General features: G+C 47.2%; 1 long non-coding RNA gene across 2 annotated transcripts in view; it reads right to left on the bottom strand.

Moving 5' to 3' along the window:
- Nucleotides 1–249: 249 nt before the first annotated feature.
- Nucleotides 250–21279, bottom strand: part of LOC139802583 (uncharacterized) — a 38042-nt gene continuing 17012 nt past the window's right edge. For both annotated transcript variants that reach the window (XR_011728696.1, XR_011728697.1), the window contains 2 exons: nucleotides 19339–21002; nucleotides 250–271 (listed from right to left, as the gene is read on the bottom strand). This is a non-coding gene — a long non-coding RNA (uncharacterized lncRNA). The remainder of the gene's footprint in view (nucleotides 272–19338; nucleotides 21003–21279) is intronic.

Here is a 21279-nt window from a genome sequence, read left to right on the forward strand (position 1 = left end):
GACAGTGTCTGCTTCTGGGACCCATAACACTTGATGTTTATAGTTACAGCCAGAGACTGGTGTGCAGAACCAAGGACACTGCTCAGCTCTGAGGAACATTTTACCCTCCTTATACAATACTGATGGATTAATAAGTTCTTCATCTGCTTGCATCAAGGTGTATAATTTGATTTGTAATTTGTCACTTTCTTCCTGTGAAAATAGTTTTGGCCAAATTGTCATGCAATATTGCACAAATTTCATTTTAGTTTTTCCTTTTCTTTTTCCCTTACTATCCCAATATTTAATCATAAGACCTAAAGGACTCTCCAGAGGAATACCTGGTAACTTCTCAATGTTAGTCTGATCTAATCTCTTAGTACTCTTCTGTCCCATAATGTGAGGATTTTACTAGTGGCAATCCTCTCGCTCTTGGCTGCAATAAGAGCGTCTTGCAGGTGGCTTAAATACCTTAAATAAAATTCCCACAGGAATCGCTTCGGTCCTTCACCGGCCAAGTCCCTCGTGGGAGATTGGAACCGTGGTTACAAGACCTCCACAATCACTCTGGAACCAGGTTCTGTCTCAGTCACACTCTGACACGCACAAGCAACCGAATCCCACCCAACCAAACGGAATACACCTTAAATACTTATGACCCCATCGTTTTCATTCAGATCTTCGCGCGAAGAATTATGGGCAAAACACACTGCAGTCCACAAAAGAGCTCATCACAAAAAAAATTTTTGCTTATTGCAATTTCGGATTCAGGATCCCGTCAGTGAAGCCGGGGGCCCGGAAAGGAGCCACCGAGGATCGGTGGGGCGCCCACCCAATCCAGACCTCAGTGCAAACACTGAGAGGGATCCTGGACAAGCCCCCAAAAATTGTTAAAAATGACCGAGACTCAATATTCTTCTGTTAATGGTTTAATTTAATTAATAAAATTGCAATAAGCAAAACAGCGCTGGGTGCATAGGGACTCTCCGCTCCACTCACACGCATGCCATAAAGTTTAATCTTTTAGTTTATATTACATATCTTAATACATATTCATAACTATTTTAATACTTATTCATGACCGTTCTTGGGAGAGGCAGGCCTTCAAAGGCACATGCCCACTTTATCTCTGGGGGTCTTTTTGACCCCCATCTGGTGGTCGTTGGATGAAGTCAGTGCCTGCCTCAGTTTCCCCTCTCACCCTTCGATTCCGCACATGAGCTCCTTCGCTCTTTCCTGCGCAAGACTCTGCAGGCAGCAGTAAGACCACCTTAAATTGCAATGCTATGTGGTGGGCAGCAAAATCAGCTGAGATTAGCACAACAGGATGTACATTGGAGCCTTTTCAGGGTACAGGAACTGTGGATGTCTTGTTTCTTGTTCCCCTAAGCCTTGTAGTTACACAAAGAACAGTTATATTTCATTCTAACGAATCCATATGTTTGCATATTTCACAATGTTGAAGACAGATAACTTATTAGTACTCTCAAAGTTGGGTTAGTACACACTCCATAATTATTAAACATGAATTCACAAACACACACATAACATATATTACATTGGGCTTTAGTTTTTTTTGGGCGGGATGTGGGCTCTTTTTTGGGGATTTTGGGTGGAGGATTTAGCACCTTTATTGTGTTTTGGGGTCTTTTTGTTGGGTTTCAGCATCTTTCTGGATGCATTTGGTTTCCTTTTTTGGTTTTGGGCTCTGTTTTGATGGCTCTGGGATCTTTGGGCTATTTTTCTGGGACATAGGTTCCTATTGTTGGGTATTGGGCACATTTTTTTGGCTGTTGGGCTCTTTTTTGGGGGATGTGGGTTTTCTTTGAGACGTGGGCTCTTTTTTTGGAATATGGACTCTTTTTTTGGGACATGGACTTTTTTTTGGGACATGGATTTATTGCTGGATTCTGGGGTCTGTTTTGGTGGGGTTTGGCTCTTTTTGTTGAGCTTTGGGCTTTTTGTTGGGTGTTGGGCTCTTTATGTTGGGTTTTGGGCTCTGTTTTTTGGGACATGGGCTGTTACTGTTGTGTTTGGAGCTCTTTTGGGGGGATATGGGCTCTGTTTTCTTGTGCTTTGGGGCTCTTTTTTTTGGCTGTTGGGCTCATTTTTTGGGCTCCATTCTTGTTTTCAGAGGACTTAAGCTCTTCCCTCCTCAGGATCTCTCCAGGGTGGTGAAGCTTTGCATCAGGAATCTCCCTCGGGAGGTGACGGAGCAGGAGATCCATTCCCTCTTGGAGCAGTGTGGGAAGAAAGGTCCTGGAGTGGGAGATCATCAGCAACTACAGCATCGAGGACACCGTGGGGGCCATCAGGGATCATCTGATCCAGGAAACTCCAGGGCTGTCAGCCTGACCTCAGTGCCTGTCAGGGTTATGGGGCAGATCATCCTGGGGACAATCCCACAGCAGCTCCAGGAGGGACAGGGGATCAGAGCCAGCATGGGGTGAGGAAGGGCAGGTCCTGTCTGACTAACCTGAGGTCCTTTTATCATCAGGGGAAGGCTGTGGATGGAGTCTGTCTGGACTTCAGGAAAGCCTTGGACACCATTCCCATAGCATTCTCCTGGAAAAGTTGTCAGCCCAGGGCTCAGACAGGAGCACTCTGGGCTGGGTTAGGAACTGCTGGAAGCCCCCAGAGAGTGGTGCTGAACAGTGCTGATCCAATTGGTGTCCCCCAGGGATCAGTGCTGGGCCCAGTGCTGTTTAATCATTGATGATTGAGGTGAGGGGATTGAGTTCACCATTAGCAAATTCCCCAAGCTGGGGGGAGTGTGGATCAGCTGGAAGGCAGGAGGGATCTGCAGAGGGACCTGGACAGACTGGAGAGTTGGGCTGATTCCAGCGGGATGAGGTTCAACACAACAACCCCATGGGGAGCTCCAGGCTGGGCACAGAGTGGCAGAAAGGGACCTGGGAGTCTGGATTGCCAGGAAGCTGAAGAGGAGCCAGCAGTGTGCCCAGGTGGCCAAGAAGGCCAATGGCATCCTGGGCTGGCTCAGGAACAGCGTGGCCAGCAGGTCCAGGGAAGGGATTCTGCCCCTGTGCTCAGCTCTGGTGAGGCCACAGCTTGAGTCCTGTGTCCAGTTCTGGGCCCCTCAGCTCAGGAAGGAGATTGAGGTGCTGGAGCAGGTCCAGAGAAGAGCAAGGAGGCTGGGAAGGGATCCAGCAGAATTCCTGTGAGGAAGGGCTGAGGGAGCTGGGGGTGTTGAGGCTGGAGAAGAGGAGGCTCAGGGGAGACCTCATCACTCTCTACAACTCCCTGAAAGGAGGTTGGAGCCAGGGGGGGGTTGGGCTCTGCTCCATCAGTCAGACAAGAGGGCAGGGGCTTCAGCTCTGTCAGGGGTGGGTTAGGTTGGATATGAGACTCTCCAAGTGGAGAGGTTTTCCCACTGTAGCTATGGAAGAACATTTCACACTGTGCTTAATGAAAATGGTTTGTTGGGGGGGTTTCTATTTTATCAGATCATCCTTTGACTTTGCATTTTAGAGAAGAGAATAGACTCACAGAATCACAGAATTTTTGGGGCTGGAAGGAACCTTTAAGCTCATCTGGTTCCAACCCCCCTCTCCCACAGCCCGGGGTGCTCAGAGCCCCATCCAACCTGGCCTTAAAAACTTCCAGGGATGGATGGGGCTCCCACCACCTCTCTGGGCACCCTGTGCCAGGGGCTCAGCACCCCCACACAAAGAATTTGCTCTTCATATCAAACATAAATCTCCCCTCTTCAACTGTTAAGCCATCCCCCTGTGTCCTATCTACTACTGACACGCTCAAAAGTCCCCCCCAGTTTCCTGTAGCCCCCTCAGGCCCTGGAAGGCCACAATGAGGTCTCCTTGGAGCCTTCTCCTCTGCAGACTGCACAACCCCAACTCTCTCAGTGTCTGCACAGGAGAGGTGCTCCATCCCTCTGAGCATCCCTGTGTCCCAATGATCCCCAATCCCCTCTTCATGATCCTTCTGCTCCAGCAGTGCCTCCAGGAGGATCTGCTCCATGAGCTCAGGGGCCACAGAGCTGAGCCTGCCCAGTCTGGAGTTCCCTGGATCTTCCTTCTTTCCCTTTTGGAACACGGAGGTTCTGTTTCCCCTTTTCCAGTCGGTGGGACTCCCCCAGACTGCCAGGACGTCTGGAATATTCCAAGAAGGGCTTTAGCAACCCCCTCCCCAGTTCCCTCAGTCCCCTGGGGGTATCCATGGGGTCCCAGGGACACTTTCAGGTTCTTCAGGTGGTCACCAACCTGGTCTGCAGTGACCATGGGCACTGTGCTCTGCCTTTGGGAATGGACGAATACCCCTTTGCAACAAAAATGCCCCTTTTCTGCCCCACATTTATGAGATTTTTACAAAAAATTCCCTTTTTCGACACAAAATCCCCCTTTTCCCCACCTAAATATCCCTTTTTGAGCTTAAATCTCTGAGTTTTTTACCAAAATTCAACCCCAAATCCCCCTTTTCCGACTAAAAGCCACCCAAAATCTCCCCTTTTGACCCTCATCCCCGAAATTTTACAAAAAAATGCCCTTTTTAACCCCACTTCCCCCTTTTCAACAATAAATCCTTGACTTTTTAACAAGAATACCTTCTTTTTAACTCAAATTCTCCTTTTCCACCCCAAATTCCCCCTTTTTGACCCTAGGTCCCTTACTATTTACTAAAAAATGCCCATTTTCAACCCTAGATCCTACTTTTTCAACCGTAAATCCTTGACTTTTTACCGAAATCCCCCTTTTAGACCCCAAATCTTCCATTTTCACCCCAAATCCCTTCGTTTTTACCCAAAATGCCCATTTTTCAACCCCAAAGCCTTCTTATCAAATACGCGAATTTTCACGCCAAAATCCCCCTTTCTGTGTGTCTTTGGTGGTATTGGGTGCTTTTTGGCTGTTCCGTGCTGGCTGGGCTCTGTTTTGGGGCATTTCAGGGCGATTCGGGAGGGATTTTCGGCCGCTTCTGCGGTGTTTCGGGTCAGTCTGTGCCTACAGCTCCCATGGTGCCTTGCGCGCGGCTCACTACCCGCCCATTTTCCACCCTCCGCGCTGTCGCGCTATCTGTGACGTCACCGCGGCTGCGCCAGATCGGGGGAGAAGGGGAAAGGTAAAACAGTGACCGCCAAACCCCCTCGGGACCCTCTGGACCCCACATCCCCCCCCCCCCGCCTCCCTCCCAGTGCTTCCCAATCCCCTCCTATTCATCCCAGTACGCCCCATCCCCTCCCAGTCCCTCCCAGTACCCCCCCATGCCCCCTCCCAGGGGAAGGAGGAGGGAAAGGGGGTGGGGGAGGGGCAGTAGGAGTGGGGGGGACAGGAGTGGTCAGTGCCCACCAGTACAGACCGGTATAAACCAGTACAACCCCCCAGAAACCAGTTTAAACCAGTAGATCCCCTCCCTCTCCACCCGCAGTGAACCTTTGGTGTTCCCAGTTTGGGGCTGGGAGGGGGTGATAAGGGGGTTGTTGGTTCCTGTTGTCTGTGACAAAGATAAATGAACAGGGCAGCAGGGCCTCTACACCTGACCTGTACATTTTAACCCTTTCTCTATCAACTCCCCCCTTTTCTACACAGTGAATTAATTTACAAAATGCTTTCCCTGCCCAGGCTTCTCATGAAATTTTTCCCTGATTCCACCTTTTGACAGAGTTGATGTTTCTTCCACTGCTCAGAGGAATTTGTTGCTCTATTAGTAAAGCACATAAAACACCCGAACAAGATGCAAATAAGCAACACTATTGCTATTATTGTGATTATTCCAACAAACAACTGTTTAAAGCCAAGCCAAGTTAGGAAGCCAAGAAGTTTATCCCAAGCTTATCCCAAATGTCAGTAAAGCCCCCAGACATATCACCTGGAGCTATCAGGTGCAATGTGTGATCCTGCTCCCAGAGCTCCTGGAGATCTGCTTGGACTCGTTGGCTTTCCTCAACACATGTCCAGCAGGATTGGTTGGTAAGAGTGCACACACCTCCTTCCTTACCCAACAACAAATCCAATGCCACACGATTTTGTGTCATTTTTGGAGAAGGTCACTTCTTGTTGAAGCCTCCAGAGAGCACCCACAGTTCAGTTTAATGCCCCCTCCATAGTGCCCCAGATATTCACTGCTTCCTTTTCTCTTGCTCACTCCAAGCATGGGGAAACCAATGGACACAGCTATGAAACCCATTCCCCTTCCCACTAAAGGCTTTGATATTCCCCTTTGGATTATTCTCCATGGGGAATGTAATATTCCTCCTGGGGCTGCAGGGTCTGTCACACCATCCTGTGGAGGGGGGTATCCCACCCCTCATTCATTCCATTGCTGTGCCACAGCTTTTCCTGTGATCCCATCCTCAAAAGCCACCACAATCCCTTCAGCAGGCACTCACAATTACTGCTGCCATCTTTTCCACCTCTGCACCCTCTGTTAATATCCCCACAGGGGTCCGTCCCTCTTCACCCCCAATGTTTTTATGTTTTGCCTACACAAACTCATATCCTGTATTTGTGGGTTACAGTTTGTCCAATTCCAGAGGGTGGAATTACAGGAAATCTCCCAACTGTGGGCAAAGTTCCACTCACTCTGATTATTGTGGGTGTAGAGTTTTTACAGCAGTGTGAGTGGTCAGTAGAACCTGAAATGGTCCTTCCCACCTCAGCTCCAAGAGAGGATCTGAAAGGATCTGATGGACACATAATCTCAGGTTTAATATCAGGCACCAGCCCATCAAATCCTCATGCTCAGACCCCCAGAACTTGTTTCTCTGTGTTCCTGAGCTGGTTCTGCAAATTAACAGCACAGTCCCTCAGGACCTCATTCCCAGCCTGGATTATGTGGGGTCATGCACACAGAATCCCAAAAGGACTCAGCCCTTCCTTGGGTTGCTCTGAACCCTCAGAAGCTCTGAAGGCAATGCCTGGGGCCAAGGCAGTCCAACCTCTTGGCCCAGTTTCACGATCTGATTTGATCAGCTGATTCATTTTCTCCCCTCAGTCACTTGATTGTGGTCTCTATGGGGTATGGAATTGCCAATCTGTCCCCAAAATTTTGCTTACTTGCTGAGCAGTTTTGGCAGCACAATGTGTTCCTCTATCTGAGGACATTGTCGCTGGCACCCCAAGCCTTGGTATCATCTCCTGCAGCCTTTGTTACTCCCCTGGCCTGGTGAGTTGAGCTTCTGGCCGCCCTGAAGAGGTGTCTGTTAGAACCAAACCCCCCTTTTTCTTGGGAGTCCCAAAAAATCAATTTGCCACTGTTGACCTGGATAATTTCCCTTTCCAGTTTGTCCTAATGTGACCCTATGGTTTGTTTGAGGATTATTTTGCAAGCAAACCTCACACTGTTGTGTCACTGGCTTGACAGTTGTACAGAGGTTTTGGACAGCCATGGGTTAAGTATTTCTGTAAGGCCTCAGTTCCCCACTGAGTCTTCTCATGTTCTGCCCTCACCAGAGCCCATAATAATGCCAGAGGAACCATGAGCTTACCCTGTGAGGTCTTAGCCCATTCTCCTTTCACTATTTTTCCCCCTAGATCCTCGATTAATTTTTGATCCTCTTTAGAGTACCTGGACTCACAATCAGTTTGCAGTTTACCATCTGGGCCCCAAGGATTTATTTCTCTCTGGCCTCCTTCAGTTGCTTTCTTAGCTTCCCAGTCTGTCAAAGCATTTCCCACTTCTTGAGGGGTATCCCCCTTTTGCAGTGCATCCAGGCTTCCTTCTCAGGTGGCTCTGCAGCATCCAAAGGTTTAAGAATCTCCTCAGCATGCTTTATGGGCTTTCCTTTTCTCCTTTTTCCCTTTTGCCAGTTCCAGTGCTGGAGTCAGAGCAATTATTTCTGCTTTCTGTGCCGCTGTGTTTGGGGGCAGGGCCCTGGATTTAGTTACTGCATCCCCAGCCCTACGGGTGCCTCCTTGGGCAGAGCTGCTCCCATCTGTGTGCCAGGAATCCTCAGCATCTCCCAGGGGCTCCTCTCTCAGGTCAGCTCAGATGGAATGCCCCACTGCAATTGTTTCTCTGCACTCACCTGGCACCAATTCTCTGGTTCCACTAAGAAAAGGTGCTGGGTTGGCAGTGTTGGTAATCACCACATCATCCTGTTCTGCCAGGATCCTTTGGTATTTCAGAAACCTTTGAGGTGATAACCAGAGGGCCCCTTTTGCTTCCAGTACAGCAGACACCCTGTGAGATATGAGCACTGTAATCTGCTGCCCTAATGTGAATTTCTGTGCTTCCTGCATGCTGAGCACCACTGCAACTGCTGCCCTTAGGCAGCTGGGCTATCCTTCACTTACTTCATCCAGATGTTTGCAGAAATAGGCCGCTGCCCTTTGATACAGACCAAGGTTTTGGGCCAAAATTCCCAGAGCTCTCCACTGCTTTTCATGGGAGAACAGCGAAAAAGGTTTTGTAGGATCTGGCAATCCCCAGGCAGGTGCTCACATTAATTCCTTTTCCAACTCCTGGGTTGCCTTTTCAGCTTCCCCATTCCAGACAGTGTCCTTAGGGCTTAGCAGTTCACAGAGTGGTTGTACCAACAACCCACAGTTGTATATCCACAGCCAGCACCTACCTCCCTGCCATGCCAAGGAATGTCTGGAGCTCTTTGGCACTCTGTGGTTTGGGGTCTGGCACGTGGCCTCTTCCCTCTCTGTCCTGAGGCTTCCCTGTCCTGCTGAGATTCCCTATCCCAGATCCCTCACTTCTTGCTGGGTCCCTTGGGCTTTCTGTGGGGAGACTCCAGAGCCATTTAACCTGAGAAAGTTCAGCAGACTCCCTGTCCAGGTGATGCTCAGCTCCTGAGTTTCTGTGTCTCTCAGAAGATCATCTCCATCCTGCAGCACCACCTCACTTCCAGATGGGCCTTCCCATTGATCCAGATCTTGTGGTTTTCTTCCAGAGTCTGGGTTTTCCCATTCAAAGGCAAACAGCAATTGGCTCTCTCAGGGGTAAGCAAAAGAATGGAGCCTTGAGGTCCAATACAGTAACCCAAGGCAATTCAGGGAGTAATTCAGTTAACAGAGTATAAGGGTTGGCAACCACTGGGTACGGATCCTCAGTAATTTTGTTAATACCTCTGAGGTCCTGTGCTATCCTAGAACTCCCCTCTGGCTTTTTGACTGGGAGAACAGGAGTGTTGTACTCTGATTCACATTGGGTTAGTAGCCCATATTGGATAAACTGATCAATCATTGGTTTTATACCCATTCTGCCTCGTGGTTTTAATGGGTACTGCCTGATTTTAATGGGTCATGTTCCTGGTTTAAGTTTGATTACAATCAGCAAAGTATTTTTTGCCCTTCCTGGTATCTCAGATGCCCGTACTCCAGGACAGACCTGATTTCTAATTTCCTCTGGAATTTCAGTTTTAACAGGGGTGGTTATAACAGCCAAACTCAAACTTTCAACTATTAGGCCATCCCCCACACGGAATTCTATTTTTCCTTCATCAAATTTTATTTCTGCTCCCAATTGTTCCAGCAACTCTTGACCAAGCAATGTTTTGGATGAATTTGGCATATATAAATATTTATGTTTTCCCAATTTAAATTTCAGAGGTTTCAAAAAGTATGCCTTTTCACTCTGGCCAGTAGCTCCCTTTACTGTTAAAAAATCAGTAGGCATCAGATCCTGATTTAAAACAGTGTGTCCCTTCAGCATCAACATACACCTCCCATACACCACACAAAACAACAATAACAAAGTTAAGGCTATTAACACACATGTCAACCACCAATTTATCCAAAATCCTTCTGTTGCCATGTCCTGTGTTAAAATAATATGGGCCTTTTAGATGGTATCTTATATAACACAAGGTACCAGGGTTTTACACCAGTTAATACCACACAGGATCACTAAAGTAATTACAGCAGTAATAATTACTGCTAAAGCCACCTCCCACCCCAGATCCCAGTCACCAAGAGAACTGGAACATGACAGCAATGCTGTCCCCCCCTCAGGAGTCTCAGTTGTCCCTTCCCAGCTGGCAGCCACACGGATCAGGTACCTCTACCCTGGGCCGGGTGTCCTCACCCTCTGCCACACCTGGGACATCTCTCCAGGATTTTCTGGTCACCCCTTCCCCAATTAAACATCCCTGGTGCACTGATGATGGTCCTTGTCTGCCCCTGCAGTGTTGGAGGGGGTGAGGGAGTCCTTCAGAGAAGTCTCAGGGTGCATCAAGGCATCCCCCCCCTCGCTGGGTCCTGCATCCAGGTAGAGAGGGTCCCATCTGGGCCCAGAATCCACGTGTGGGAACAAACTTGACATCCCAGGAGAGGTTCCATAACAGGGATGGGATTGCAGGGCTGGGTGCCAGGGGGATCTCCCAACCTGCAGACCCCTGCTCAGTGCAGGCAGCTGGTTAGTACACACGGTGATGCACAGGGGTTACACAAACCTCCACGTGCAGACAAGAAGCAGAGGTTATTCAAATCATCTCTTAACATCAGTTTCCACCATCCCCTCCTGTGCTGTGGGCAGGGGTCTTTTGAAGGAAGGGTCCGAGTCTTCCTCAGAGTGTCCTTTTTACCTGTGCCCAGTTGGCAGGGCACAGGTGGCAGAAGTGGTTTCTGCTGGTTGATGATGGAGGAATAGACCTTGCAGACAATACAGTTCCTGTTTACTGCTTAATTATACATTGTTAGTTTCTACTGTTTGTGAGCAGGGCCCCTACATCTGGCCTTGTGAGTTCCTGTTGTGTGTGACAAAGATGAATGGCACCAGGGCCTGCACAGCTGCCCTGTACACTTGAGCCCCTTATTGTATGAATCAGGGGGGAGAGATGTGGTCAGTGCCCACCAGTACAAACCAGTACAAATCCCCACAAACCAGTATAAACCAGTATATCCCCTCCACCCACATCGAACCTTTGGTGTTCCCACTTTGGGACTGGGAGGGAGTGGGGTTGCACCAGTTCATCCCAGTTCGGCCCAGTTTGCTTTAGGGATATTGCCAGTATGTCGCAGTTCATTCTGGGGGAGTGAGGGGTGTTCCCCGTTCATCCCAGTATGCCCCAGTTTGTCCCAGTGTCCCCTCCCAGCCTGTCCCCAGATGCTCCCAGTTCCCTCCCAGTTCCTGCCAGTGCACCCAATCCCCTGCCTGTGCCCCCAAGTTGCCTTCCAGTTCCTCTCAATACCCTTCCAGTCCCTCCCAGTTCCTTCCAGTCCCTTCTTGGTTCATCCCACTTTCTTCCAGTCTCCTCCCAGTGCCCCCCAGTCTCCTCCCAGTTCCTCCCATACCCTCCCAGTCTTCCCAGATTCCCGCCCAGTCCCTCCCAGATGCCCCATCCCCTCACTGTTCCTCCCAATCCCCTCCCAGGGTATTAAGGAGGTACAGACCACCCAGTCACACCAGTGGGTGTCCAACTCTATGTCCACAGTAGCTTTGATGTAGGTTTTGGCTGCTATGATGTGGATACATTAAAAATAAAAAAATGTCTCTTGAATCAGGGAAATTACACCCAAGCTAGCACGAGGTCGTGGTTTATTATGTTTAAAATGTATCAAACTTATTTCCAGCAGCAAACCCCCCCTTTCCATGCCAACACAGCCTTCCCACTGCTGACAATCATTAAAATGGATCCAGGCAAAATCTCATCCCCAGACGGCCCTCCTGTGTCAGGACTGAAAAGATAAAATGCCAACAAGCCAGCGCCAGGCAGCCCACGGGAATTGTTAGCAAAGATAAGAATTCCAGGAAGCCTGAATGCAAAGGGAAGACCCACGTTTACCAGTTTTCAACCTCTGGCAATAATTGATGAAAAGAAGGAACTTTTTACCATATGAAACTTAGAGGAAAAGGGGAAAAGTGGGAAGAAGGGAGGAGAGAGGATGAGGAGAAGAAGCAGAGAGCAGCGAAGCCACCAGTGTCTGTGGTGACTTTGTTAGGAGGGTGAAAAGACTTCATCTGTCTTTTCTTAACAGCCCTTTGCCCTGGGGTGATCAGTTTGTTCAAAAAGCTGTTCTCCTTGTGTTTCTCTTCCACTATTAACTCCTTCTTAAGACTCCTTTCAAATGTGGTGTCATTTTCCCTCAATAAACTTTTGTAATTAATTCAAACCATGACTCTGCTTACTTAGCAATTTGTAGGACGTGCATGCACAGTGGCACAGAAAATCCATGGGCGTGAGAGACCCCAGAGATGTCCTGACTGTGTGAGATGGTTTAGTGACAGCTCAGATCTGGTCCCACAGTGACGCCATCACACAGGCACCATGTCCTACACCTGCCCTGACTGTGGGAAGAGCTTTTCCAGGAGCTCTGATCTCATCAGGCATCATCTCATCCACACGGGGGAGAAACCTTACTCATGTCCCCACTGCTCCAAGAGCTTCAGGCGAAGCTCTCACTTGTTGAGACTTCAGCAACTCCATAGGGATGAACGACCCTAAAGCTGCTCTCAGTGTGAGAAGAGTTTTTACCAGAGCTACGATCTCATCTCTCATCACCAGACCCACCTTAGCCAACACCAGAAATGAAGGGATATGGTCAAGGTCATCACATTTCCACCTTTGCAGTTTCCATGCTTGAACATCTTTAAGATTTTTTTTTTTTTCCCAGATAAGGCAAAAGGAGGAAGTGATTATCACTATGAGACACTCCTCAAGGGATGTGGCAGGATGGGACCATGCCTGTTTCTTTTTTTGGTAGGAAACACACATGTGGAACATTTTAGTGTGATTTTGCAGTGGGACTTGGGAAGAAAACATGAGCTGTGTCATTTTGAGATGAAAAGAATTCTTTTCCACTAGCTCATGTACTTGTGCCTGTAGGACAGCTCTAAGTTTCTTATCCCACTTTTTCATGTCCTCTCCATACTCACTCAGGATTGACCATAGAATACCTCTTGCTGTACTCTGTTTTTCTCTCAATTCAGTCTCATAGGAGGGCATTTCCTCTTAATGGCTGCAATGCATCCTCCTTCCTGTTTGAGAAAAATGGGGTAGGTGCAGTTTCTCAGCTGTTCCCTTTACAGCTGAGACCCAGCCCCGATGAGGGGCCATGACAGCATCTTCATATTCTCGTGCTGTTTTAATGCCATCACCCACAGTTGGTTCCATTTCTCCAGGAACCCATAACATTACTGATAGTGTATGGTTAAATGGGGATGGTGCAGCATGCACAAACCTTTGCCTCACAGGTTTAGGGCATGGCATGTGATAAGGATCTACAGTGTCATCATTGGTATAGATCACATCTCGTACAGCAAATTCTTTCAGATACCTGAGAGCTTTTCCAAGTGTGGCTGCTTTGACCTGTGGGCAGTCTATTTCCACTTTATAGGGATATCTCTCCCTTACAGCTGACAAGAGTCGTTTCCCCAAATGCCCGATCAATACCTGCATCTTTGGCCAGGGATCCCAACTGCCTGGCTTCCTTCTGAGTTAATGTTATGGCAGCAGCCCCTTCCTTCCAGCATCGGAGTAACCAAGTGAGGAGTGGTCCACCTGCAAAACAGCTGAAGTCTTAGAGTACACAAGTGCCGCTTGGAATAGGACTGAACATAAACTTGTGATTCTGAGTCCTTCTCCTCAGATAACTCTGCTTTAGCTGCTCTATGAGGAGAGGCAGTATCCTCTATCTCCTCTATCCCCTGGTTGTCTCCTTCAGACTTGGAAAGGTTAAGGCTCATTTCTGATTCCCATGGTTTTCCTTTTCTCCCAGTCATGGGGTGGATGAGTATCTGTGTGTACTGAGGGGGAGAGGCTGTGGTGTCTGCAGCAGGAGCAGCAGCAGCGCTGGCTTTCTGAACAGCAGCACTGTCTGTGGGGGGGAGGCAGCAGCTGCAGCTGGAGCAGAGACACTCTTGGTCTCTGAAGAGCCATGCTCCGTCTCACCATTGTGGTTTCTGTCTTACTCCTCACCAACATACGAGAAAAATTAACGACACCCACCAGAAGATTGAGAAATGAAATGCTATTGCTACTAAAATCTGGTGGAGTCAGCCCAAAATACGATGGAGTGGTATAATTTCCCAAATGAAAACTGAAAGTGTAATTACCAAACAATTTTTTTATCTCTGTATGAAACACTACTGCACCATGCACCATGATATACATCAATATTGAACACTATATTGCAACGATGGTTCTTAAGCAGCTCTTATGAAAAATAAACCACACAATAACATTAATTGCAGCTGAAAAAATACATATCACATACCCTAAATACCAAAGGTACGGCATGATTGGTTTAATCTCCAACCCTGTGAAATTTCCAAAGAAAAAGGTCTGGTTCCAACTCAGTAAAGCCATTCTCCCACTGGAGTTGGAATTCAAACTATTCAGGCAAATTAGTCAAAATATGAACTGGACTCGAGCCAATTAGCTTGGGCCCCATGTTGGGTGCCAATGAATCTGTCAGGGTTTAACACTGGCCCAGCAATTAAACTGAGTGTCAGATGCTCTCTATTAATCTCTCTCTCTTCCCTGATAAAGAAAGGAGAGAGAATAAGGGAGAGAGGCTGAACTACACAGCTTTAATGAAACTGTAATGATAGAAAGGAAAAATTTCTAAATCTACACAAATAGACAGGAAAATTGATACCACGGTCCTCCCCCCTCTCCCCCAATAAGTCTCACGTCACCACCGAGGCTGCAAGGCAGCCCTGGGAAAGTCCAGGCTGGAATCCTGGACTCAGCAGTGGTCGGGAGCTGGAGGCAGGAACACACAGATTCAGGCTGGGAGGATCAGGACCACAGGCAGAGGAACGGATGGAATTCTCCCAGGATGCTGAAGCAAACAGGGAGAGGTGAAGAAAGGGAAGCAGGAAGGGGTTTGACCGTTGTGATCACTCAAATTTATACTGAGTATGACAGGTATGGGATGGAATACTCTGTTTGGTCAATTCTGGCTCTATCTTGTCCATTCAGAACCGAAGTGCCCTTGGTTCTGCACACCAGTCTCTGGCAGTAAACATCGAGTGTTATCAGTCCCAGAAGCAGACACTGTCTGAGAAACTTGCTGTTAATTTCAGCAAGTGCAGCTAATTACAGGAGACTGAGCTGAAAGCAAAAGTACAAGACAGAAAATCACCTTTATCCTGGCCCAAACCAGGACAATTCTGCACAGGGTTTCTCTAGCTTAGGAAATAACTCCTGTCTTGCAGCAAAAATAATGCGTTGTCAAACAAACCTGCTTACCAAATGGTCCTGCACTGCATGGTCCTCTTCAGGCTCCATAACTTGCTGGAGAGTTTGGACATTAATTAACTATCAGCTCTAGAGCAGAGCTGCCACGAAGCCCCTTTATAATGAGGCTCTGAAACTTGAGTGGCATCAGAAAGCACTGTGAAGAAATACACTGTCCATGTGCTTTCCTTAGGAAAATGAACCCTCTGGCCCACAACATGGAACTGGAGCTGAGCTCTGGCACTCAAAACTGAGCCATGCCCCAGACATGTAGCAAAGGACATTGTTACAATCCAAGCTATTATTTTATATTTTGATTGTGAGGAAAAATCAACCACTACTCATAGACGTTGCCCGAATTTACAAAAATAACAAGCTTTATGATTTAAACAAATTACAAAGATTTATTTTAGGGGAGAAGATAATAACGCCACCTTTAAAAAGGAAAAACAAGTTTGCAAGAAGAGAGCTTTTGCACAAATTAGTCACCTTGGAGAGAGAGTCGTTAAGAAAGAAAAGAAAAGAACAAAGGAGTTTTATCACCATCCTGGACCCTGGCCGCTGGCTGGAGTGGGGGGGGGCATAGGATCCATCGCTCCTGCTTCTTTGGGGTTCTCCGCTTCTCTGTTCCTCCGCTGTTGCTGTCCCGTAGCTTGAAGCCAAAGTAGCGAGAGAAGGGGGGGAAGAGAAAGCTGCATCTTCTCCTTTTCCTCTTGTAGTTTTTATATGGCAAAAAAGGGGCCTGTCTTTTCATACATCACTGGCACCCAGACTTGCTAAAGATGACACAGACTTTTGCCATCCCAAGAATTTATCTTTTGTTTATTCGTATCTTTCAGTCTTTGTTGTCTTGCTAATTTTACTGTCTTTGTCTGGACCAGGTACCAGGAAGCGACCTGATAAGCACTCTTATCTTTAGGTGCCTGTCAGGCACAATATGGTGAGGTAAAGATCCAAAACCAAAATCCAAATCAATTTATTTACAAAAATTACAAAAAAGGAGAGGGGAGGGGGGGGGGGAGGGAGGGGGAGCAGGAGGGGGAGAAGGAGTGAAGGGGAGGGCAAGGGAGAGGAGAGAGGGAAAGAGAGGAGAGGAGGGGAGGAAGGAGAGGACTACGCATGAGAGGAGAGGAGTGGAAAGGAGAGGGGGGAGGAAGAGGGAAAGAAAGGGGAGAGGACTATACATCAAAAAATAACCAGGGAAGGGCAACAGGGCTGTCATCCATCCAGCAGACACAGAACATTTATTCTAACTGACAGAAGCATATTTTCCTGTCTTCTGATCCATCATTCTTCTGATCCATTATTCTATACCATCAGGTATAGAATAAACTCCCAAAGATGTAGATTAAATTCATCAGTGTCTGGGGAGAAAAGAGACAAGATTCCTGGGTGTTACTTTAACAGGACAGAGGGGCAAAGAGGTCACTGTCAGAACATTACGGCTACGACGCCAGAGCTGAACACTCTCTGTGACTAAAAGCAGACAGCAAAAGAAGGAAATTGGCTCAGGGGCTTCCTGCTTTGAAACAGCACCAGTCACTCCAAAGCTGTGACTCTGGAGTAATCATCACAAAATAGGTGCAGTTCCTCCTGGGACATCCGGCCTCACGTCACAGAACATGTTTGATGCCATGGATGACAAACATTCAACTCCCCTGATGATTGCCTGAACACTACTGAGTGATCTTTCCCTAAAGAAAGGAGAACTTTTGTCACTGATCAGCCTCTTCTTGCCTATTCAAATAAAAAGACTGCGACAGAGGAGCTACAAACACAAGCAATGAGTAAGGGACAGCAAAGACCAAGAACTGACAGCAGAGGGTGTGTGTTATGGGTCAGTGCTGAAGGCAATCACTGGACACAGGAGGAGAAGTGATGGCTGAAGTCTGTGAAACTCTGTGTAGGGCTCCTTTAATGTTTGTGACTGAGGATTAACTCCAGTGAAAGGTGACTTCAGATTAAGTAAAGTGTATCTGTGTGGGGGAAATAGGTAAGATTCCTTTCTGCTTGGTTTGTTTTTTTTTTTTTTCAGGCAGCTGCTTAAAGCTCTACAAAGCATTTTGTAAGCAGAAAGTTTCCATGTTCAAGTAACTGTAAAGCTAGCAGAAAAAAACCCTGTGCTTAGCACAGGAACTAAACAGCTTTCAAGCTGTTGTTTTCAAGAGGTAGGAACAGCCATCTTTTTCCTAACTCTAACATGACACATTACCATGTCCAGGTTCTTCAGAGACAAATTCATCCAGTTCCTGCTTGTACTAGAATTATACCAAAAATATACCATTAACATGCATGCAGTATTAAAAGGAAAATTTTGCCTGCCACCAGCAGTCACCAGCTGAGGACCTCCAAATTTTCAGCAGATGCTGAAAGGAGGATTTCTGTTTTCTAATACATAAGAAAAGATTGAAATATTATACACCAGCATACACTGAATCATGTATTTTTTTAACAAAACTCAAATCAATATGTTGCATTGAATGAGCCACAGTTTGACTGCAGATATTACTCTGGTGACTAAAGGCAGGACTTTGTATTAGATAGTTCTTGGGTCTGTTTCTCCATTCTACATACAGAATTAAATGAATACATGTATCTGAAAGCTCTTCTGACAAACACTTGAGGTTTATATTGAATCTGTTATATTGAAACCTCTTGAGGTTTATATTGAAATCTCTGTCTGTTATATTGAAACCTCTTGAGGTTTATATTGAAATCTCTGTCTGTTTCCTTACCAAGTTCATTTCAGAGTAACAACTGCCTCCCTGCTGACACATTTGCTTTCACAAATCTGGACAGGCCCTCCATTAATCCAGCCACCCACCCAACTACCATCTCCCAAAGGAACCTGGTATTTTGGCACTAGGAATACAAAGTGATTCCCAGGGGAAAACCATTGACAGCACTCCTGGAGTTCTTCCCCCTCTTCCCTCTTAAAGAAACTGTAAAATGAAGAATAAGGTGGTTATCTGACACATGCAGGTATTCACCTCACTCAAACACTCGGGGGTTGAGAGGAAGAAAGAAATGTCAGTTTAACTGACATTCTAACCAGTCTTCTGACCAGTTATTAGCCTTAGCAGCCACGAAGAACAAATTTAAATATTGCTAAACGTCACAAAATATACAACAGAAAGCTTAGGTCAGTGGCTGAAATTGACCTTTTGAGGAACAGGCATGTCACTCAGAATGGAGCCCAAAGGACAGGATGAAAAAATTAACAGCAGAACACTGCTAAGAGCCTTCAACACAGCAAACAGCGTATACTTTACCTCCCTTTTTACTTTGTCAGCCTCATATTTAAAACTTTGTTCTCTTAAATCAGCACACGTGGCCTTTAATTTCTTGTTCCTCTCTTCCAGCATGTACACTTGCTTCTCAGAATGTTTTTCCAACATTCCATAATGTTGGAAAACTTCATTAAACCGTTCCTGTGCAACAGTCACTGCACTTCCTTGGATGAGCTGCTGCTCCTGCAGGTCTTCCAGCAGCTGATGGAATGCCTTTCACTCTGGAGCTGGGCCAATGCCTCCTGCATGGACAGAGTCATAGCATAGAACCACAGAATTATTAAGGCTGGAAAAGACTTCTGGATCCTCCAGTCCAGCTGGGAAACCAACACCACCATGCCTACTAAACCATGTCCCAAAAGTGGAAATAATGTGCTCCACTCTTCCCTGAGGTGTTACTCAGAACTCCAGACCCCTCTGCCCAGCCCTGCCCCAGATGCCCAACAGCAGCAGGGTGCCTGCCCTATTCCCCACAGGAATGCCCTCAGAAAAAATCCTCTTCAAACACTTCCTGACATGGCCAAACACACATGTTTTGCAGACGCAGGGATAACGCCAAAAGTCACCAAATTTCAAAGTTTTTTGCATGAGCTTTCTCTTACAAAGAGGAAGACCAGACATGTTTAATCACACATATCAGCCTGTTACTGACAAATCTCCCTCTTCCCTTCAATATGCATTTTCCATGGGGAAAAAAAAAGCATTTGACTGCATTGTTTGTCTGCACAGCACAGCAGGAACAACACTGGTCAACTGGCAATAAAGCAGCAGCAGTACAGCAAATATCGAGCATCTGGGAAGGATTTTTCCTCATCCTAAGAGGACTGTACCCAACTTCAGACAGTAACACAACCTTCCTCTGCAGGACTCTGCCATCACCATTAGTCTTTACCTTACTGTATAATGCAATTTACTGTATCATGCCACTTACCAGTCCAGACTCTAATTCAAAATATTTGGCTTCACATAACTGCACCCCAGAGTTGTCAGTGGCTTCCTTTAGGCCTCTTTTTTTCACTGGTGATGACACATGGAAAGTAGATCCTGAGAGCTCACCTTCAGGGAAAACCACAGTTTTTCCACAAATCCTTCTTCCAAGGATTTTTCCAGCCAGGGAGAGCAGTTACACCTCAGTAGTGTGAGCAGTTTGACTTTTCTCCTTTCTTCTTGTACAGGGTGATTATGACTGCACCACGGAGATCTGGTGGTAGCACCCCTTGTTCCTAACAACTCACAAGGAGCTCGTGAAATTGAGCATGGAGAGCTTGGCCTCCATGCTTCCAGACTTCAGGGAAGATTCCATCAGCCCCAGCTGTCTTGCCAGTTTTCAGCTGCTGTGTCTGTGAAAGTATGGGCTGTGTCCAATTGGGTTTTCACCAGTTGTTGTGTAATGTGCTGAACTGCTCAGCCTTGGACTACATGGCTGGCACTGAAGAGAGTCTGAAAATGTTCAGACCATGGGGTCAGGATGGAGGTTTTATCTGTGAGAAGCATTTGGTCATGTGCACTGAGTAGGGGGCTTTGGACCTGGTGTCCTGTGGGTCCATACCCTGCACAGCTCAGTCTTTTCTGTCAGGCTGATCCACCACTTGTTGTGGCTGTCTCCAAGTTTCTGTTGGAGCTCACTGCATTCAGAGGAAAGGCTGCTTTTCTGACGTGGCAAGATGGCTGAGTAAGGTGTGCTTGGTGAGCAGTTCTCTTCTTTGTCAACAAACCTTGGATCTCTTGGGTGTTTTCATCAAAGCGATCTTTGGTCTTCTTTGAGGAGAACCCTGGGGATTCTTCAGAGGACTGCAGGATGCTCTTGTTAATGTGCTGCCAAAGCACTTCAGGAGAGGGATCTATGGGATGATCTAGAAGTCCAGCTTGAAGGTTTACCTGGAAGCTGTTTCTCACTGTACCTTTTTGAAGATGGTTCATTTTGAGCCTCCTCCCTGGGATGTCACCCCTCAGGTTTGGGCTTCAAGCAGAGGGTAAGTTTGCATGGCACAGGGCAGTGGTCTGTAGGACATTCTGCACCAGGCATCGCTCGGCTATGACGGACATCGCCAACATTCCTCTGGTGCACTACGACAGTCAGTGAGGTGCCAGTGCTGGGATCCAGGATGCTTCCAGGTTGTCTTCAGGCTGTCTTCCTGTTGGAAGAGAGTGCTGGTGATGGTGAGCTGCTGCTCAGCACAAAACTCCAGCAGGAGATGTCCATTGTCATTACAGTTTCCAACACCATGCTTGCCCAGGACTCCTTTCCAGGCTTCATAGTTCTTTCCTACTCCGGTGTTGAAGTCACCAAGGATTATGATCTTAGCATCTGCAGGAACCTTTTGGGTGAGGCTCATGGATTCTCTTCAGCAGTAGTAGAGAACAAGATTTCAAAATGCTTATCCGTGCTTCATAGGCTGCAACCCTGTTTCCTGACAGCATGGCCTTCATTGCTGAACTTCTGAAGCTTTCTACTGGACTTAGATTCCTGTTCAGTGCCAAACTCTTTGCCCAGGTGATGTCCCAGGTGAGCTGAATGCTGAACTGGACTTGTAGCCAGTCCACTACCAAAGCTGCTTGTGACTGAAGATCTTCTTCTGATGCCCTTCTCATGGAGTGCAGTGCTGGCTTTTGGTAGTTCATCATCAGCTCTTAAACATTCAGACACGTCCCAAGAATTATCTCTGGCAGGAACATTTTGGCACAGCTACCAGCCAGGGCTCTGACAATTCGATGACTTCTGAAAGTAGAGAGGATCAGGAGTGATCAAACCCAGAACAGCATTTGACCTGAGGGGTTTTGGAGAGCCTGTATCTTAGCAGTCAAACCACCTGCAAGGAGCAGCAAGAGTTACCAACAGCTGGGACTGCTCAGCACGAGAGCTTCAAAGCAATCTGTGAATGCTGTGTGCTTACACAGCTTCTTTCA

This window comes from Heliangelus exortis, chromosome 14 (assembly GCF_036169615.1).
Source record: "Heliangelus exortis chromosome 14, bHelExo1.hap1, whole genome shotgun sequence".
NCBI classification, from domain to species: Eukaryota; Metazoa; Chordata; class Aves; order Apodiformes; family Trochilidae; genus Heliangelus; species Heliangelus exortis.